Source organism: Sphaerodactylus townsendi, linkage group LG01 (assembly GCF_021028975.2).
Source record: "Sphaerodactylus townsendi isolate TG3544 linkage group LG01, MPM_Stown_v2.3, whole genome shotgun sequence".
In the NCBI taxonomy this organism is placed as follows: domain Eukaryota; kingdom Metazoa; phylum Chordata; class Lepidosauria; order Squamata; family Sphaerodactylidae; genus Sphaerodactylus; species Sphaerodactylus townsendi.
In genome coordinates this window covers 85,840,331-85,847,495 of record NC_059425.1, presented here as the reverse complement: position 1 = coordinate 85,847,495, position 7,165 = coordinate 85,840,331, and positions in this window count along the sequence as shown.

The window sequence follows — 7,165 nt, the reverse complement described above, 5'->3', positions numbered from 1 at the left end:
TACAAACCCTTGTGAAGAGAGTGTGAGCCAGGTATAGTACTTGGTTATGCTCATAAACTGCTCCTGTGTTTCTGCTCCTGTGTGTTTCTGTTTCCATATTTGAAACTGTAAACAGATGGGCATTCATGTGGAAAATATGATACATGAATGACACCAATGACAAATATGGCTGGTAGCAGAAACATATTTTAATGGGACTTGGGCATAAGAACACCCCATCTGGTATCAGAGAAGCTGAATTCAGGAATAAGTGCAGCACTTGTCCTCAATCCTATGGTGATTTTTGAGATTTTAATATCAACATTGCTTCTGCTGTTCATGGGTAGACCACATGGGACATGTTTTAGAAAACCTCATAGTCCACATGCACAGCAAGCTTTACCCATACTATTTCCTGAATTGTCTATCTCACTGTTGATACAATTACAACCATGTTCAGTTGGTGCTGGGGTTTGTGATAAAGCTGAATTACTACTAAATTAGTACTAAGTTGTCAGTCTAGGTTACATGTGCAAACCGAAGAGAGATACAGTGTGCAAGGCCTTTGATTCACAGTGATACAATGTTACAGTGTACAAGGCTTGTTCACATCACTGACAAACTGGTGAATATACCCTAAAGTAATCAGAGGGGACTGCTTGCCATTCTGTCATTTCTGTCATTCCATGCGGAAATCTGGCATAGGATGAAATTGAAAAAGTAAAAGAATGTAAAATTCAAGAAGTGCAAATATATATCTTTCCTCATAGCCCACATCAAGAACTAGACCAAGAAACCAAAACGACTACTTTACTAACTTAAAAAAATGCCCGAAAGGACTTTAATAACAACATAGCTTCATGCTGTTTTCAAGGATTCATAGGAGATATAGCCCAGCTCAAGGATAAAAAATGGCCCTGAAGTGCAATCAGGACAACTAAGGCCGTTTCTGCATGGCACAATTATACCGGGTTACAATCAGTACCTTACAATCTGGGTCTATTTTATCCCGGTTTCTCCCTTTGCATGGCTGCCCATTTCTGTGAAGGAATCGAGTTGAGACCGGGAGGAAAATATTCCAGTTTGTTTTGCACAAGCCTGGGTCTTTTGTATTTACACTGCAAGCATGAACTTACATGCACAAATATCCCCAGTGTCCTGCAATCTGATTGGCTGTTGTTTTGGGGCAGCAGTGGGGGGTGGGGAAATGAAGCCCCCCTTTTTCCAGTTCTGGATAGGGCCTGGCACAGGCCTCAACATGGCAAGCAGCAGAAAAAAAACAGTGGGACACAGCATCACATTCCCATTCCCATTGTCATATTTTTGTGGAAAATGAGAGACTCCCGCTCCCCATGATATGCCCCCTAACATTCGGCCCAAAGTGCACATCTCCCTAGCTATGAGCAACCAGTATATGCACAGAAAAGAAAACAGGGACATTTTTGGGACTCCACTCCTGATTAATCCAGGCAAAATGGCACCTGGTCAATACTATGAGCAGAAAAATATTTCAGTAAGAACAGGCTGCAATGGTTGGTGGCTCAGCAAAGTTGAAAACTGACATGACGTCAGGTGGGGAGATCAGGGGATCAGGCGGTGGGGCGAGGAGATCAGGCGGCTGGGTGGGAAAAATAAACTGGTTCTGCTCCCGTGGTGTTTGCATGGTGGCGGTTTCACTGTGGGATTTTTGAAAAGAATTGCCAAACTGGTGATTTTTGAAAATCCCTGGATGAGGTAAATATTATGGGACAAACTCACTTTAGGACTGGGAACCGTGCAAATTTCTTGGCGAAATCGGGATATTTCTCTTGCTCAACCCGGGATATTTGGACCATGAAGAAATGACCTAAGAGAAGAGATTATTAACTTCCAATCAAAAGTCTATTTCCCCCTCCAGTATGGAAATTGTTGTACACTGTGAGTAAATAAGCTTGTGTAATATTCAACATACCATCCATTTAAATCTTCAGCACAGAGTTCTTTGTCACACAGCTAAATAACTTGTGCTCATTGTTTCAGGTGAGTCTGGAATAATGTAGTGCTGATGGAGTTCACATCAGGATAATTGCAAAGCATCTGTGCAGGAGATCATTATGAATAGTATTTCCCCCCATCCCCCTACTTCTCTTTAGAACTGGCCAGATGGCATTGAATGGCAGAGGGGGAAAAATTCCCTCAGATAAACTTCATCTACACATATTCTCACTCTCATCAAGTCTAATTGTTTTAGAAAACCCAAATCCCAGGTTAAACCTTTTGGATAGTTTATTAGCTGCTGTTTTGCATGGTTTACTAGTTGCTGAGGAGACCTCTGCAATAAAAGTGCTGTCATCTGATTCACAAATATTTCTACTAACGTTCTTGACATGCTTTTGAGATTTAGGATCAAAAGCACCAGATATTTTCAAAAAGAGCAATATAAAGATTACATTTGATAGACATTTCATGGCTTGGACAAGTGCACCTTTCATAGGTACAAGGACTTCTTACCAATGTTTCAGTTCCCTGCTCCCACAGCAGCCCAAAGTGACCTCTAGTTTCTGGAGGAGGACCCTCAAAAACAGGATTTGGGGGAGCATTTGCTACAGGAAGGGCAGCTGAGAAAGTTGAGCTCTGTTGACAGAATTCCTTGTGCCCATGGAAACACTGTGCTGGATCCAAACCGCTTATTTCACATTCACATGTAATCTACAATGAAGCTTTAAGATTTAGGAGCCAGGTTCTCAGTCTGTATAAATCAACTGTGTTCTGTATGTATTAGCAGATCTGTAACAATTTCTCCCATTTTTACCTATGTAATTTGCTAATGTTGCGATGATCAACCCTTGGCCAATGGGCATGCAGGAGACTGTCCTGAATGCCCATTGGTTGGAAATTGATTGTCGCGCTCAAAAAACAAGCCAGTCCAGTGGGGCAGTGGTGCCTTGCTGCCTGCAGCTCCACCAGACCCACTGCCAGTCTCCTGATTCCCCCCACCCCCAAAAAACAAACCAGTCTGGTGGGGCAGCAGCACCTTGCTGCCTGCAGCTCCACTGGGCCCACCTTCAACTTTCCTGTTCTCCCCCAAACCAAATTGACCCAATGGGGCAGTGGCATGTGCAACCTGCTGCTTCACTGGACCCGTCCTCAGCCTCCCAGTTCCGCCCCCCCCCGCCCTCCCACCACACCAAACAATCCCATTCCCTCCTCTCACCAGCCTTCCACAGTTACCGTATGCCTGGGACCACAAGATCATCAACCGGTAGGGGATATGTGGCCCAGTGGGAGAGGGAGGAAGGGGGCAGGTAAAGTGCCACTAAAGCCCATTGTGGGCAGAATGCTTGCTCGTCCACCCCTTTTCTAGGGCCCATTGCATTTCCCCCTGCAATGGGCTTTAGTGCTAAATGATGAATAATTACCAAAGTGATTCATAGCTTATATTTCTGATTAAATGGTGGGGCATAACACCAGTGTTTCAAGAAAGGCACAACACCTACAACCCATTCTAGCTGTGGCCTTGTCAGAACATAGGAAGATGAAACAGGCAGGCATATGTCTGTCATGCTTGAATCCAGCTTTAGCTGAGTGACCCCAGTTGCCATTCCTGAGACTCATGGGTCTAGCCAGACTTCCTCACTGCCACTTTTCCAGGTTGGACAAAAGAGTGTTCTGGGTCATGCTCATCATAAGGGCAATGAACCTATCACCAAAAAGTAAGCAAGGTGATTCTGATTCAGACCTCTCACTGGTAAACATTCTAGCTGCCAACTGAAAGCTCACACTGCAGCCATCGTGTGGTTGCTATACCAATATGAAATACATGCATACTGAGTAATAAACTTACCTCTAAGAAGGGAGCACAAGGAATGGGTTAGAAGTAAATATTTATCAGGATGTAAAGGCAATTTCTCTAGCCTAATATATGAAAAGATAGCATATAGTCTGAGTACAATGCATTTGCCCAACTGAAAATGTTGCAATGTCTGCAGATCTAGAATGTAATTGTTTTTTAATGTTTCAGGCTGTCCAGGCACTATATGAAAGAGATTAGGGATTGTACTTCCTTTGTTTTGAATTTCAAGGATCTTAGCAGGCACTGCTAAGTCCTAGGGAACAGAAGCTTCCAAGGCTGAAGCTCCCTGCTTACTATGTGAGATTGTGTATGGTTCTACAGCATTTTAAAGGTTTATTGGTTCCACTTGTCTAGAAATCCCAGTGGGGAAAAATCTAGAAAATCATGCAATAGCACACATTGGTGGTTACCTGATCAAGTGATCAAAAAGACATAGCCAGGTAGCAAGAAGCCCATGTTTCATTTTGATTCTATTGGTTGATTTATGGCAACTTCTGCCTTGCAATTTAGATTTCTGTTCTTATAGAATTGGATTATTTTCTATTTTGATTATTTCTGAGTTCACACAGCAGGTTTTTCCAAAAATTGGTCCAAATTACACTCAGAGAGACACATATTAGAAATCAGAATAAGCTTATTCTGTTTACCAACAGCCATTTAGTTCATAGCGGAGTCATGAAAATGAAATGCAAATCGTGTTAATTACAGGTACCAGATTATACACTTTAGATGTGCTCCTTCAATTCACTATGCACTTGTGATACATTCCCTGGCGTTGAACAATTACCCTGCCACTTTAGCATTAGGTAGTACTGAGAAAATACCTGTCTCCTTGTAATGAATGATAATACTCCTACTCATCAAATCAAAGATTTTCCCCAAAACTCATAAATATCAATAAATATGCATGGATTTTTTCAGTGATTTGAAATAATCAATTTATTGTAATTTAAACTTATTTACTAAAACAGACAACAAATAAAAATGCTAGTCAAAAATCTTGCAGATTCATAGTCATAATTATACTAAAACCCTCCAATGTACACTTTGCTTATAGTATTATATTCAAAAAAGTGATGAGCAATCAGAGTGATGAGCTCTGATGAGCAAATTAGGCCTTTATATCTAAAATACATATTTCTACATTATAAAGAACTGTGGCAATGCTACTGATTCAGACATACAAAATTCCAAATATGTCTTGCAATTACCACTTTGTAAGTAGTGAAATGGTTTTAAATTGCATGTGTGCAACCTGAAAAACAGCCATCCAAGGATGATCTATTTGATAGAATATTAGCACCAAATCAACTATTTTCAGACTGAATATATGTGGAGACTTGGGGGTGGGGAAGGCTGTTGCAAAAAATTACAGTAGCAACAGTTTTGAAATCCCTTCTGTTTCCTAAATTCCCCCTCTGTCAAATTCTATAAACAGATAAAACAACAAGAAGAAATGTGATAGAACAACAACTACAACAGCCCCCCCCCCAAACACTTACCATACTGATGGCTATAGTAATATATTATGTGAAATAATACAAAAAACAATAATAATAGGAAAATCCAATAGCAGGAAGAGTGAAAATGAGCAACAAATAGCTGACAAAGAGCAAAACAAGACAATACATGTTGAAAAAGTCTATAAAGGAGGCCCTGTGACTGGAAAGATGAAGGAATTGTGTCAGAAACAGCAAGGTAAGTCCAGGGCCCACTCTGCATGTGGCAAAAACACCAGTGCAGGGATGGTAAAAACACCGGTTGGGATTTTTGGATAATCTCCTCATAGAGATTATACCGTTGCACAACGAGCAGAGTGCGCAGAGGCTAAGCACAGCGGAGTGGATCCCTGAACATGTGTGTGAGCTTGTGTGGGTGCTTTGGCACAAAGAAAAGTCGAAGTCGTTTGTAGTTTCTAATCTGATAAAAAGAGTATTTATTAGTGAACTCCATTCTGGATAGAAAGGTAGGTAGCACCATGCTTTCTCCCCCCAACCTGTGGGAAGACAGTGTTTCTGTAACTCGCTAAATTAGTGAGTCTTTCAGGAAACACTGTTTTGCACCCGAGCAAATGGTACCGAGCAAATGGTACCGGGTCAGAGGCACCACTTTTAGGCACCTCTGTTTTGTCTGTAAACTTCCTTCCCTTTCCCTGCAGACTTTGCACAGATGAAGGGACACGCCTCCTGGCCTCCAACCCTGAGGCGTTGCCATGGCCACAGGGGCATGTTCCTTCATCCCTGCAGAGCTCTGCAGGTGAAGGGAAGGTAAATTTACAGACAAAACAGAGGTGCCTCCATGTGAAGGCACCTCTGCAGGCTGCGGCAGCTCCAAGACCGCCCACACGGGAGCATGTGATCAGTCCCTGGGCTCCACTGGTATCATTTATACTGGTGGATGGCTACTTCAAAGGCCCATGCGGAATGGGCCCAGGTAAATGCAAATTCTCCAGAAACTGTGCTGGGTCTCCAATAATAGTCTCCAGTAATAGATGGAACATTCTGGGTCTTCCCCATTTCGCAGAATCAGATCTGCTTCATCAGTGGCAAAAATATTAAGCCTGCTCACCAATGGGAACATATAGCCTCTAAAAATAATAGATATAATATATATTAAATATGCTAGGTCATAGAAAATCACAGTGCTTTTAAAATGTATACCATAATTGCAATATAATTAATTATATTATACAATTTTAAGTTACAAAATTATTTCAATAAATACAACATATTAAATAACCACCAGCATATACAAATACTTACAATAATTAAAAGGCTGACAAAGAATCCTGTCATGCCCCCACAGAGGCTTTTGTTATTTCCCCATTAAACTTCAGTTTCCCCAATGTTAGAATGGTTTTAGTTCATTGTTAAGTCTTCTAAGGGAGGGTATTTTAGTTAGCCCCTGTCCCTTTAAGACATTTCCCAATAGACAGTTTCCCTCTTTACCCAGCAATTCCCTGTTTTAGTTGTAGCCAGTCAGTCAGAGTGAGGTGCCAAGGGTAGCTGGAGACTGGCACATTTGTGACGTATACGTATACTGTGTCCATAGAGCACAAGTTAAGGTTAACAGTAATTAGAACCAGACAAAGACTGAAAGAACTAAAAGGAAGCAAGACACAGTGGACTTCCTTGAAAGCAGCCAAGAGAAGACACAGGGCCTTTCCCCACTCCCTTCCATCCCCCCTATGCCGCGCGCTGCTCTCAGCGCGCAGCATCCCAGGCGCGTGCCCAGGCGTCCCCACGACCCCGCGCTCTGTGCGGGGTCGTCAAAAGGCGCCGTTCGGAAGAGCGCCTGGGATGCCGCGCGCTAAGGGGGTGCGACAGCGGCAGCGTCGGCGCGGCTGCGCTGTGG